At 38.0% G+C, this 13,279-nt stretch overlaps 1 long non-coding RNA gene across 1 annotated transcript in view; it reads left to right on the top strand.

The window, feature by feature from the left end:
• The window catches only part of LOC140910543 (uncharacterized), a 30,786-nt gene extending 23,144 nt beyond the window's left edge, over window positions 1-7,642 (top strand). Inside the window, exon 5 of the long non-coding RNA XR_012158641.1 lies at window positions 6,779-7,642. This is a non-coding gene — a long non-coding RNA (uncharacterized lncRNA). The remainder of the gene's footprint in view (window positions 1-6,778) is intronic.
• Window positions 7,643-13,279: the final 5,637 nt, after the last annotated feature.

Genomic DNA, 13,279 nt, shown 5'->3' with positions numbered 1-13,279 from the left:
CACTATCACATAATTAGGATGTTTTATACAAAGTATGCCTTGTGAGGTATCATTCCAAAAGTCTTGCTCTGCTAAACATTAATATATCATTGGGTTGTATGTGTTATCGTTCTATGTGAAGTTATGAAGTTTGGCTATGTATGTGTTGTTGAAACAGATTGTGAGGTTGAAAACACCCACAAGCAGCTTTTCAGGTACAACAGTAAAAAAGGCCAAACAATGTTAATGGCTTATTGTGAAAATGCACACAAGCTCAAGGATTACCCCAGGAACTGTGTACAATAGAACCCTCTCAGAAATAACACTACACAATAGGAATTGTTTGACCCAGTTCACAGCAAAAGCTTTCCACCAAGTGGGAAGAAGATATAAAAGGGGGAAATGATATCAGGATGGTACCTCACTCTCCCTACAAAACACACCTGAGGAACAAAGACTGAACTAGGGGAAGTGATTGTCCCAGTCCAAAGGGAATTCTACCCTGTGTATGAAAAGCTGGGAAATGCAAGCTACAAATCAAAGGCAGCTTGTGCCTTAAGAATCTGCCAGCCTGTGCATCACTCAGGGTGAGAATTTGTTAATTCATATCCTATCTCGTAGGTTAAGCTCAGTTTGCATTTTTGCTTATTTACTAGGTAATCTGCTTTGATCTGTTCGCTATCACTTATAATTACTTAAAATCTATCTTGTAGTTAATAAATGTATTTTATGTTTTAATCCCAGAGTACACTTGACTAAGGGGTCTGGGGAAAATCTCAGCTTGGTTACGACAAGTGTGCATAGCCCTCTTCACATTGAGGGAGAGGCAGATCGGGTATTAAACCCATATAATGACCAGATATGACCAGGGAAGGATGGTACTGCTCTGGGGTCCTAGGCTGGGAGGCTGGTGTTTAGAAAGCCTGCATGTAACTTCAGCTGGGCGTGTCTCTACCTGTCTGAATGCTGGTGAAAGTGCAGGCTGGAGGGCTTTTCAACTTTTCACAACAGCACAGTGAGAGAGGTAGCCCAGGCTGGTGGGTCAGAGGGCTCAATGGTACCCCCGTTCCAGGTGGCACCCTGCGGGCAAACCGTCACAATAATGGCATACAGAGTACACTTATAAAGTTTGCAGATGATACCACGCTGGGAGGGGTTGCATGTGCTTTGGAGGATAGGATTAAAATTCAAAATGATCTGGACAAACTGGAGAAATGGTCTGAAGTAAATAGGATGAAATTCAATAAGGACAAATGCAACATACTCTACTTTGGAAGGAAATATCAGTTACACAGATACAAAAAATGGAAAATGACTGCCTAGGAAGGAGTACTAGAGAAAGTGATCTGTGGGTCATAGCAGATCACAAGGTAAATATGAGTCAACAGCGTAACACTATTGCAAAAAAAAGCATACATCAACCTAGGATATATGAGCAGGAGTGCTGTAAGTAAGTCTTGAGAATTAATTATTCTGCTTTACTCCACACTGATTAGCCTCAAATGGAGTATTATGTCCAGTTCTGGGCACCACATTTCAGGAAAGATGTGGACAAATTGGAGCAAGTCCAGAGAAGAGCAACAAAAATGATTAAAGGTCTAGAAAACATGACCTACGAGGGAAGATTGAAAAAAAATCAGTTTGTTTAGTCTGGAGAAGAGAAGACTGAGAGGGGACATGATAACAGTTTTCAAGTCCATAAAAGATTGTTACAAGGAGGAGGGAGAAAAACTGTTCTCCTTAACCTCTGAGGATAAGACAGGAAGTAATGGCAGCAAGGGAGGTTTAGGTTGGACATTAGGAAAAATTTCCTACCTGTCAGGGTGGTTAAGCACTAGAATAAACTGCCTAGGGAGGTTGTGGAATCTCCATCACTGGAAATTTTTAAGAGCAATTAGACAAACATCTGCCAGAGATGGTCTAGAAGATAATACTTAGTCCTGCCATGAGTGTAGGGGACTAGATGACCTCTTGAGATCCCTTCCAGTCCTACAATTCTATGATTCTATTATCTTATCATAACATCGTCCCAGCAATTGATCCGTCAGACATGGATGCTGCCTTTCTCACACTACCACTAGGAAAAAATCCCAGCAAAGCCCTCAGCTTATCCTTTTTCAGATCCCTCGTTAAAATTTGCCTCTGCCATGATGCATACAGAAAACTGCCATAGTGATAGTAGCTAGGCACACAAAAAGTCACAATTATTGTGACTAGAGCTACTGCTGCTAAAACATCCTATTGTTACTCATGATCCCGCCCACCTCCTGTATCCGTTCTTATGTTTCACCAACCTCTTATGTCGTGTTTCTTCTACTGTAATTTAATAGGACAGTAAAGTGCCTGGCACAATTGGGCTTCAACCTTATTGAAGCCTGTGTGTGTTGTTGAGTATACATGATGATAATAAAGGCTGAAAGCTTTGTTTTTCACTGCCTCTGACGAGAGCTCATGGGCCTTGCAGAGGGTGTGCTAACAGGGCGCTCCCTGATTTTCAGCCACTCAGCCCTGGCTTATGCTAAAACTAGAGAGGTGGATGTCTTCCAGTAGCGAGGCCTCACTAAACTACCCCCCACTCCGTCATTTCTTCTCGGACATGACCCTTTTCCTTACTCTTTGCCTTATACCAGTCAGCAAAATTCCAGTACAGGAGGCAGCACCAGAAGATGCAGCAGAGCTACCTCCACAAACTTTATGTCAGCAGAGAATCCCCCTACTCAGTGGGAATTCTCTAGTACAAATCTCTGGCCACTTTAAGTTTAAATGAATTTGGCGACTGGAGACTCCAGTCCTGAAGCTGTATAATAGAAAATCAAATATACACAACATTTAAAACCACTTAGAGTCTACAAGCAAGTCTTAAAAGGTAGTAGTCTCTTCTTCATGTTATGTGCAAATCAGCAAGTTACTAACTTATGAAATTGTAGTTGTGACAATATTTGTCCAGTATATTCAGTTTCTAGAATAAAAGCCACATGCTCCTACAGTTGTTGCAACGAAAAGCAAAAACTGTAAAACCCTCAATATTTTATGCATATCTCAACCTACTACTTGGATTAATGATGTTGTACTGAATTTGGGAAGCTATGTTTACTCTATATCCTCTCTTGCAGAGTTGTTTCTACAAATATCTGCCTTTGTCTTGAACGTGACAAAGAAAAGCTTTTCCTAAATATTAATTCTGCTTTACTCAATGACACCTCAAAACACTCTATCCTGCTCTACTGTAATACTTGATAGAATTTGCAGAGGCCAAAAATTTCAGAACAGGGTGCTACAGTTGCATTCCTAAATCAATATTTGCATGTTTAAATAGAAATGGTCTAATTTTCAAAATCGCTGAGCACCTACAAATTTCAGTGAAGATAATGGGAGCTACAGATGATCAACCCCTTTGAAAACAAGGCCAAATTTAGGTGCCTAAACATGGATGTAGGAGTCTAACTTCTTAAGTATTCAAATTTGAAAATCTTGGTCTAAATCTTCAGTCATTTAGGCAAAATGGGCCCCTAACTTACATAGTTTGTTTACTTTAAATAGAGATGACAAATTACCCTTATCTTAAAATTATATTCCCTCTTAATTTATTTCCCTTTTATACCTCCATCTGTCTTCAATGTGCAAGATATATTTTCTTTGTACAGTCACTGATGGCTCTTAAATTATAAATGACATACAACATACATCACCAATTCTATCCCCTCTGAATTTGACCCGGTCCTCATGGAAGTCTTATACATACTTCAGGATGAAATTAGCACAACATATTATTTTGAACACATGTAAAGGATTTTGGTTCTACTTGGGTTTTTTGGGGAGGCACAGGCATAGCCTGTTTGCATGTCTGCTATTTATAGACAATACTGACATAGTTAGAGCTGGTCTGTGAAGTGTTCCAAAATTAGATACTTTTCATGACCACTAAACTTGAAACATACCTGCCAATTTCCAACAAGTCACTGTGAACTTAGTAAATAGACATATGAGTAGAAACATACGTTGTTGTTAAAGTATCCAGAGTATCTTCCAAAGAATACAAAGAAGGAATGCCCCACTACATATTTCAAAACAGCAGAACTCAACATAGCCCACTCATTTTAGGCATGATCTTGAAGATCTAGCAAGATAATCCTGTACTTTACGCCAAGGCTCAGATGACAGCTATGGCACTTACGTCTTATGTAGGGCCAAAACAAGGGAGAGAGTGCTTGGGAGGGCTGTGCACCATGAAAAACTCACGGTTTTTTCTAATGAAAAAAAATCTTTACCTAGGTTGACCTTAAAATCCTAAATCAGTTCCTTATTTATGTGCTTTACAAAACAAAGTAAGACCTCTTAAGTCATCTAGTCCATCTCCCTGTTGATGCAGAATGGTTTCCTTCACTATATTCTCCTGTGTTATATTGCCCATTATAAAATAATCCAAAACAATGGCATTTCCACCACTGTCCAAGAATTAATTTTTACAAATGATGAGGCCTGAGAAATTCTCTGATATTTAGTCTATGTTTTCCCTTTCTTAATTTCATACAAGTTACTCCAAGGTCTACTCCCTTGGACAACCATAAAAAATTTCCTCTTCTTCAGCTGGGTTTTCATCTTTATTTGTAGAAACTTCTCTCTCCATTCATCATTTTCTCACCTAAATATATTTAGATGTTTTTTCTTCCTTCTAAGTAAGAGATTTTCTTTCCACATAGGTCAAGATCTTTCCCCATTTTTATTTTTCTGCTGAATTTCCTGCTATCTACATCTGTCTTTTTGGTACTGATGTGCCCATAACTTAAAGCAATGTTCTAGGTGAATTTTCATCAGTCTTAAGGGGAGGAGCTGTCATCTCCCTGCCCAATGACATAATGTGGCCCCAAAGTAAAAAACAGTATTTGGGGGTTTGCCACCATACCGCATGGCAAGTTAATAACTATTTAAATGACAACCACCATTAGTTTTTTTTCAGAATTACTGTTTTCTGGATATTTCCTTCTTTTAGAATATCTGAACTTTTAAATTTTTGACTTGTGGTAGGTTGCTATACAGTAAAATAATTTGAAGTTGTTTCACCATATGCTGTACATATAAAAACAGGACATTCTAGATCCCAAATACCTGTACTTCTGAGTCACTCTGAATCACAGACAGCAGAAAAATGTGACAATGACCTGACAAGATGTACTTGATCAATGAGTCTAATTTAGTTCTGTCTAGTTATTTGTGTCCATTTACGCCATCTTTTGGATCTCCAGTTCTCAGTCAGATTCTTCTTCCATAACCTCATTTTGCTGTATTTTGAGTCCTTTCATCTCAAATCTTTAAAAAAAAATGAAAGAATGAGATTCAATTTCTTCTGAAGGCATTGTTGCCAGAGTCACAGACAATATTTCAATGCATCTCCCTTTAAATTTCCAGCTATTTTTTGTTTGTTTAGTTACTATCATCTTTATCTTCTCCTGCTAATACATCACCTTCAACTTTCCCGCCCCTGCTCCCGGCAAATGATTGTACAAAGATTTCTAAAACCTCTTACAGACCTCTCTCATTCTCCTTCTAAATGTGTCAATATTGATTTACTGGCATAACCCCATTGAAGCCCATGAAGAGGATTTACACCAGCTGAGGATCTGGCAGCGTATGTGCTACTTAACAGATTTCCATTCTGAATAAAAGAAATTGGGAGTCAGTGTAATAATGAGCCTCTTTTCTCTCAGCTAAAACGGATTCCAAGCTTTCTTTGTATCCTGAGTCTGACTGCTTTTTGGGGGGTTCCAGGAACTTATGAATAATACCACATATGTGCATAAGGCATTCATACACTGTGCACTCTCTTTTTAAAACTGAAGAGGTTAGTGCTCCAAATCATAGTTATTTTCTCAGCAAACAATCTGAAAGATGGTGTTCTTAGTTCTGGTGGATAACTGTTCGATGAAGTGAGCTGTAGCTCACGAAAGCTCATGCTCAAATAAATTGGTTAGTCTCTAAGGTGCCACAAGTACTCCTTTTCTTTTTGTTCACCAAAGCTTACAGTGACACAAAGTAAAAGTACGTGGACACTATTTATACAAATATAAATATGAAATTACTAATATTTCATTTCAATTACCCTTATCCTCCCTCAGACCACAGTATAACAGTGACAGAAACCAATCCTTCCCTTCCATTTTATCCTGCTAAATTTAGACCACAACCAGTATATAGCATCGGACATCAATTAATGCGTACAAAATATAAGTAAGGAATTATTCCAGGATATATTCCTAGACAAAAATGTTATTTAGGATGGAGTTAAGTATCAAAGTACATGCCAGTAAGATAAAACACATTACAGGGATATTGTAGTTATCCCAAAATCATGGATTACATACTCTGGAAGTTCAAACGTTATAAGAAATGCTCAATTAACAAACCCACGCAACTGTAGCTCTACCTCGATGTGATGCTATGCAAGAGCTATATGATTATGATTCAGGTGTTTGTGGTCCCAGATTAGACTGAACTGATTTTTGAAGACTTTTTTATTTTCCTTCATATTTTCTCCCCTCATGTTGACACTACGTTAAGGTTGTTTGGGTGCCATAACTACTCATTTTGACATTATTGGATTTGGATTTCTTTTGAGTGTAACTTTAACCCTGATAAAACACCTTATTTTGGGATAATTAGAACATCCATGCAATGTGTTTTACCATTAAATTGCTGATATGTATTCTGAAATTTATTTCCATCTTTACATGGATTGATATTTTGTGTGTCTAGGACACATATACTTTACACTTTAATTCTATTCCCTACTCTTTTCCTCCAGGGATAATGGATCAAAATTCTTCTTTCCGTTTCACAGCCCTTCTCAATGAAGTCTGAATTCCCCACTGAATATCTGCCCTTCAAGGACCCACAGGATTTTCTTCTCAGTTTTCTTGTCACTACTTCTACTTTGCTTTCCCACGTGACACATTCCAAAAAATCCTCCTGGATATAACCTCATGTTTCTCATCAACAAAATGTATGGCCACAGGTGATATTTTGTCCTGTCTTTGTATGGCACTTTTATGTTCTGTAATCCTTATTTTAAGTGTGTGTTTAGTTTCATCCACCCACAACACTCCAACAGAACATTTAAGCCCGTAAATCACATTATCTATCACACGTGCAATTCTGTGCTTAATTCTCTACTTCTTCTTATTGTAAGAAGATGCCACAAAGTCACCCCGTTGAGAATTCACTTGAGTTTCCTGGAATAAAATGGGAGTTTAAATAGAGTTTCCTATTGTAACATTGTGGACTGAGGATAGTGATAGCTGAAATATTGCCATATAAATAAAAGTTAATCAGCTTTATAAAATGTTTGTTATTGTCTTGCTTCTATTTTTGCATCTGCTATAGAACAATATTTTCCTCTTTTTGTTCATTTTATCCAAATGGGTCACAGTACTCTAGAAAACTCTGTGTCACATGACTGGGCAAAACATGCTGTAAACAAACCTCAACAAAGCCAATACTAAAAGTAGTACTTTGCATTCTATGGCATCTTCCAGCCCAGGATCTCAAAGTGCTTTAACACGCCTTAATAAAGTAATCCTTAACAAGCATTACGAAGTTAATCCCTTGTCATAAGAGTGAATCATCTCCATTTTATAGAATAGGAAATTGAGTCACACAGAGGATAAATGACTTTCCAAGGGCCCACGAGGAATGAAACCCCAGCCTTCTGGTTTCCACTCCTGTGCCCTTTTAAAAATGACCACCCTTCCTCCACATAATTTTTTAAATTTAATTTAAAGTGCCTATTGCCAGATAAAAAGAAAAGGAGGACTTGTGGCACCTTAGAGACTAACCAATTTATTTGAGCATAAGCTTTCGTGAGCTGTCACGAAAGCTTATGCTCAAATAAATTGGTTAGTCTCTAAGGTGTCACAAGTACTCCTTTTCTTTTTGCGGATACAGACTAACACGGCCGCTATTCTGAATATTGCCAGATAGAAAATATTGATACATTTAGATAGTAGCTTCAGTGCACTTCTGTGAAGAATTGCATCAGTTACGTAGCTTAGTTAGCCACGTGAATAAGAATTGAAAAAGATAGTATGAACAAAAACAAATATAGAAATATTTCATTCATCTTAGAGAATCATAGAATTTGAATGGATAAGGACCTACAATCAGATACAGTCCATTGCAAGTCTAGGATTTCTTCCTGCAAATGTGAGCCTGTTCAGTATTAAACTGATTCCAATCTCTTATACAAGTCAATATAATATGTCTAGAGTATTTAGACATTTGACTAAAAAATAATATTAGCTTATATCATCTTAATTTAGAAATAGGCCAGCCAAGCATAGCTGAGAAACATTGCTTATCCCTTATTTTTTCATTATATTCTATCACAGTAATTCACAAAGCTTATGGACATGTTACCCAGTCACTCAGGGCTTGATCCTATGCTCAGTGAAGTGAATGGAAAACTTCCCATAAATCGCAGTGGTATAGGATCTGGGACGCGGATATCAGATCCAAATCCCCTAATCTTCCCCCTTGTATTTTAAACTGTCAGAAGGAACAAAACAGATGACTTTGGACAAGGGTGAAGAGGGAACGGTCAAACCCACTGCAGTATTGCAGATAGAGAATCATTTAGTTACAAGATTTCATGTTCCATTGTGGTATAAAGATGAAACATGAAAAGCCTCTTGAAAACACACTTTAGGGACTTTGGGCTCAGTTCAACAAAGCAAACTGCAATATTCTTTTTTTAAAAAATAGGTTACATAAAACTAATGGAGATGAAGAAAATGATCTTCATCTTATCAAATTGTACATTTTTCCCACGTTCGGTCATGCTTTTTCCCCATTAAACCAGTGTTTGGCATTGTGATTTATCTTTAAGTAGTGCTTAAGAAGAGAATATTAAAAAAGTCTTAGTCTAACAAATGAGATTTCCTCTTATTGTGAAGAGGAGAAAACTCCCTCTTAGTCAGTCAGTGTAGTGGGGGGATGGCAAACAGTTACAGGATTGTTTCTGCATTGTAGGTATGACTGCCAAATTTGACAGTATTCAAATTAATCAAGTAATTACAGCGAGTTTCCTTTCTTCACTCTTTTAAAACATAGCATTTTTATGTGTGATGTACATTAATTAATAAAGAGAGGCAAATAAATGCTAAAACATGTATCATTGGGTTAAAAAACTGTAAACTTGACAAAGGTAAAATACAAACACTATTTTGGTTTGTTGTTACAAGATTAAGATTGATTCTTAGTTAAAAAAAACCAATTTAAATCCCCAAATACTTAATCTGATTGTACAATACCAACTTGAAATGTAATTCATTTTTAAAAAATTGCATAGGCAGATACATTTTATGGTGATTGCTGTTCTCTACATATAATTGTCAGTATTGAGATTTGTACTATATGTTTCAGTTACATAAGGTAGTGGTCTAAGTCTTCCAGCTGCATGAATAAAACTAGTTTATTACATACAAGCTAATTCACTGGTTTCAAAAAAGTGCACCACTGATTTCAGTAAGGTGCACCCTACTTCGGTAAATGCATCTTGATTCTAATATGGCATACCACCTACTTCTTTCCATTGAAGATGCTGAACTTAAGAGTGTAAAAGCCATTTAATAGCTAAATGAGAACCCAATACTCTAGTGCTCAATGAACAGGAGAGCAGGTGAAAAAGGCCTGGTTGTGTGGCCCATACACAGTGAATTTTCAGCATAATTAGGCCCCTAAACATTTACAAGATATTTAAGTAACCCACTATTCAATATATATTACATATCCTCCTTTGTGCTTAGATCCCAGGAGGATGTGGCTGCTACAGCTCACATTTAGGGATTGTAGTCCTTGACTCCTAGTTCAAACTATAAAGGTTCATGATTTAGCTCTGGAGGCCTTCTGGTTCACTTTCCACTGATTACCAAGGTGAGGGTCATTACATTTGTTCATACTAGTAAATACAGTTTGTTGATAAGCAGCTGTTTCTAATACCTTGAGTTCCATTTCCTACAACTCCTATATCAGGGGGATACAGGTTTTGAAATATTGTAACATTTCCTTTACAACACAGTGTACCTATTTTTGTTTGCATCTTTTAAGAGGAAACCCACTTCTTTTGGGCCAACTGACATTTTACTTCACTCCTGGAGCCAAATTCCTGTCTGGCTCCCATTCAGCAGCCATCTTGTATTGTCAACCACACCTCTGGCCAATTAGAGGCCCAGTGATATTAAATACATATGTAATTGGCCTATCTATAAGCCCAGCTCTTACCTATCTGACGGGTCCCTAGAGAGAGACCTCATCTGCTACTGCCAACTGCTTCCGGTAGGAGCCAAACACTTGCACAGCTCCCCTGGGCTTGGCTCCTGCAGCCATCCATGAGTGCTGGTTGTTAGGTAATGCAGCAGTAACAAGCATTTCTGCCCAAAAGGGCATCAGGCATAGGCAGGAACAGCAATGTCCCTGTAACACAGAGGGTTTATCTGTACAAGTAGCAACCTCAAGGCACAGCAACAACTGGGAAACCTACAAGCCTGCCAATCCCAAAGGGGCATTAGACATATTGCATTAAGAGCAAGCAAAGCCCATAAGAGCTTGGAAGCATCTAAGAATCACCAAGGGTGAGTCATGTTCAGCAGAGGCCAGGGAGTATCAGAGCCTCAGCATGGAGGAGCTAAACCTGGGGGAGTGTCAAGGGGCACTGGAGCCTCACTGAATGCAAGCCATGCAGGAAAACAGATCTGGACCAGGCAACCTCAGTGGGAGACCAGGCTCCAACTGAGAAAGTACAGCTTTGGGTGGTTGTTATTGTTCCATAGTTTAATCCATTCCACTGGATGGAACAGCAGCATCAGCCCCGACGAGTCCAAAGACCAATGTAGGTAGTTGGGCAACAACAGTAGATAACCATTTCTCTTTTTTATTTGGCTAACAATGAGCCTAATCTAAAACCACCTGACATCAATTAAAAGATTCCCATTAACTTCAAGGGGCTTTGGATCTGGCCCTATGAGTCTTTCATTTTAAATTAAAATTTTCCTCTTTCATTTTAGGGAGCCTAACTAATGCTGGTGTAACAAACATGCAAAGTTTGCTTTACAAGCAGAGGCTGAGAGAATACCTCTACTTTTGTTTTTCCAATTCTAGCCCTATTTAAGACAGGCACACAGGAAATAGGATTTAATCTGCACAAAATTTTGCATGCATGTAGGATCTTGGTATGAACTAAGAATTAAAGAATGCACTTTGTTCAACTTGTATGGCTTTTATATTTGATTTGTAGCTCATCTCAACATATTTCTGTTGTGATAATATAAAACATCAACCCTCAATCCCCACATTTATGTGTCTATGTTCCCATGGATGTTCCTGCTGCTAATGACTATAGCCTAGCATAAAAATCTGCTTCTACATCTTGTCTGAAACCTTTGTGAAAATTAATAGTTTATCCAACAATACAGTTGTACATTAATTCTGAATATTTTTTGCTTTAAAAAAACTCATAAGATTCAAAATGTTTTGCATGTGTTAAGGTAAAAAAAGGGGGTTTTTTACATTAAAAAAGACAAGTCCTGATCCTGAACTGTACTCCATCACTGCTCCTCATGGCAGGGGAGGTAGGAGGAATGTGGAAATGTGGATTCAAGCCATCTCTATGCTCCCCACAATCCTGAGTGAAACGATTGCTAGGATAAATAATTTAGAGAAGCCTCAGGGCTACTCTAACTTATCAGCTGCCAACAGCTCCTAATTGAAAATGTGTCTGAGACATACATCACCATATTAAGTTTCAGATGTTGCACACACAAAGTTGGTGATATGGGGTAAGATAAATATTTAAGTATTTTATACAAAGTGGAACATCTTTGACAGGAGAGAAAGCGAGAGCAACTCACCCCAGAGTACTCATAGTCCTGTCATTAGGACACTCACTTGAGAGGTGAGTCTCTGCTTTACATCAAGCAGAGGAGGGATTTCACTCTGGGTCTCCGACATCCTGGGTGAGTACTCTATCCACTGGTCTGTTGGGTAACAGGGAGAACACCATCATCACTGCATCTTCTATATTGCGTGGGGCCTGATCCATTTCAGACTTTATGTTCTAAGGCAGCCTCTGAGCTCTACCAGGTTGGATCCCATAGGCAAAGTAGAGAAGGGAGACCCTACTTTGTGAGTCCTACTGGGGCTTAGGCATGAGTTTGACGGCAAGCTGCTCAAGCATATCAGTACTGAGGTGGCTGTGCACATGCTCACCAGCAGAATTTTAGGCGCCTTGAGAATTTAGGTGCTTGCAGGATTAGACATCAACAGAGGTGGTGTTTTGTAAATGCCAGTGGTGCGTAAGGACCCCTCTCCTCGGTGTAGGTGGTGTCTATACTGAAGCGCTGCAACTGTGTCACTGTAGCCATTTAAGTATAGATATACCCTAAATGTTGGGCTCAGCAGCCTATAGTGGCAGTTTAGCAGGCAAGTCCCTCTTGGGAATCTGTTCCATTAAGAAATTACATGAATAATTCTGAAGAACATTTGATGCCTGTGACTTGACAAAAAAACAATATACCTTTCAGAATGGAAGTACTTTTGATATACTTGTGTATCATGAATATAAAAATATTTATAACATCAACAAACAGATGTTCTGTATGGTAATTGTACTTTAACCTATATTTTATTTATAACTATGACATACGTGAAATTAATTCTGAATGTAAGGTCACCTATTACGATTTATTCAAGGGTGAATGCTTCCTCCATTAATACCTCTATTACTTAACCACCAATTAATTTAATAGATATCAACTCAAAATTGACAGGCATTGGAAAAATTTTCCTTTAAAAAAAATACAAATTAAAAGTTTTAAAGAATATAAGTCACCGGATATAAAATTCTAAGGAATTCAGTACATAGAACAGTGGGAGAGGTGAGTCATGAATTTGGATATAAATGGTAGCTAAAGCAGCATCGAAGGCCTTATGAAAATGAGAAGTCAGAAAAATGTACTGCTTTGTGTTCAGAGTTGTTCATTAGCCAGCGTGAAATGAATTATAAAATAATATCTATGCTCGTTTGTAATTACAAGGGGCCACCCAGTGTCCAAGATTCCCTTTTCGAAGTTCTGTGTTCTGTCACCATATACAGATGTTTTAAAATGATTACAAATAAATTCATAGACTCTGAGATTTTTTTTGTAAAAGTTACACTGCACTGTTTGAGAGGGGGAAAAACAGAATAAAAAATAAATACGTCAGCCTAAGAAATGAAATAATAGTTCATTTTTATCTAATGTATATATGGGTG

Source organism: Lepidochelys kempii, chromosome 4 (assembly GCF_965140265.1).
Source record: "Lepidochelys kempii isolate rLepKem1 chromosome 4, rLepKem1.hap2, whole genome shotgun sequence".
NCBI classification, from domain to species: Eukaryota; Metazoa; Chordata; order Testudines; family Cheloniidae; genus Lepidochelys; species Lepidochelys kempii.
This window is presented reverse-complemented; position numbering and strand designations above follow the sequence as displayed.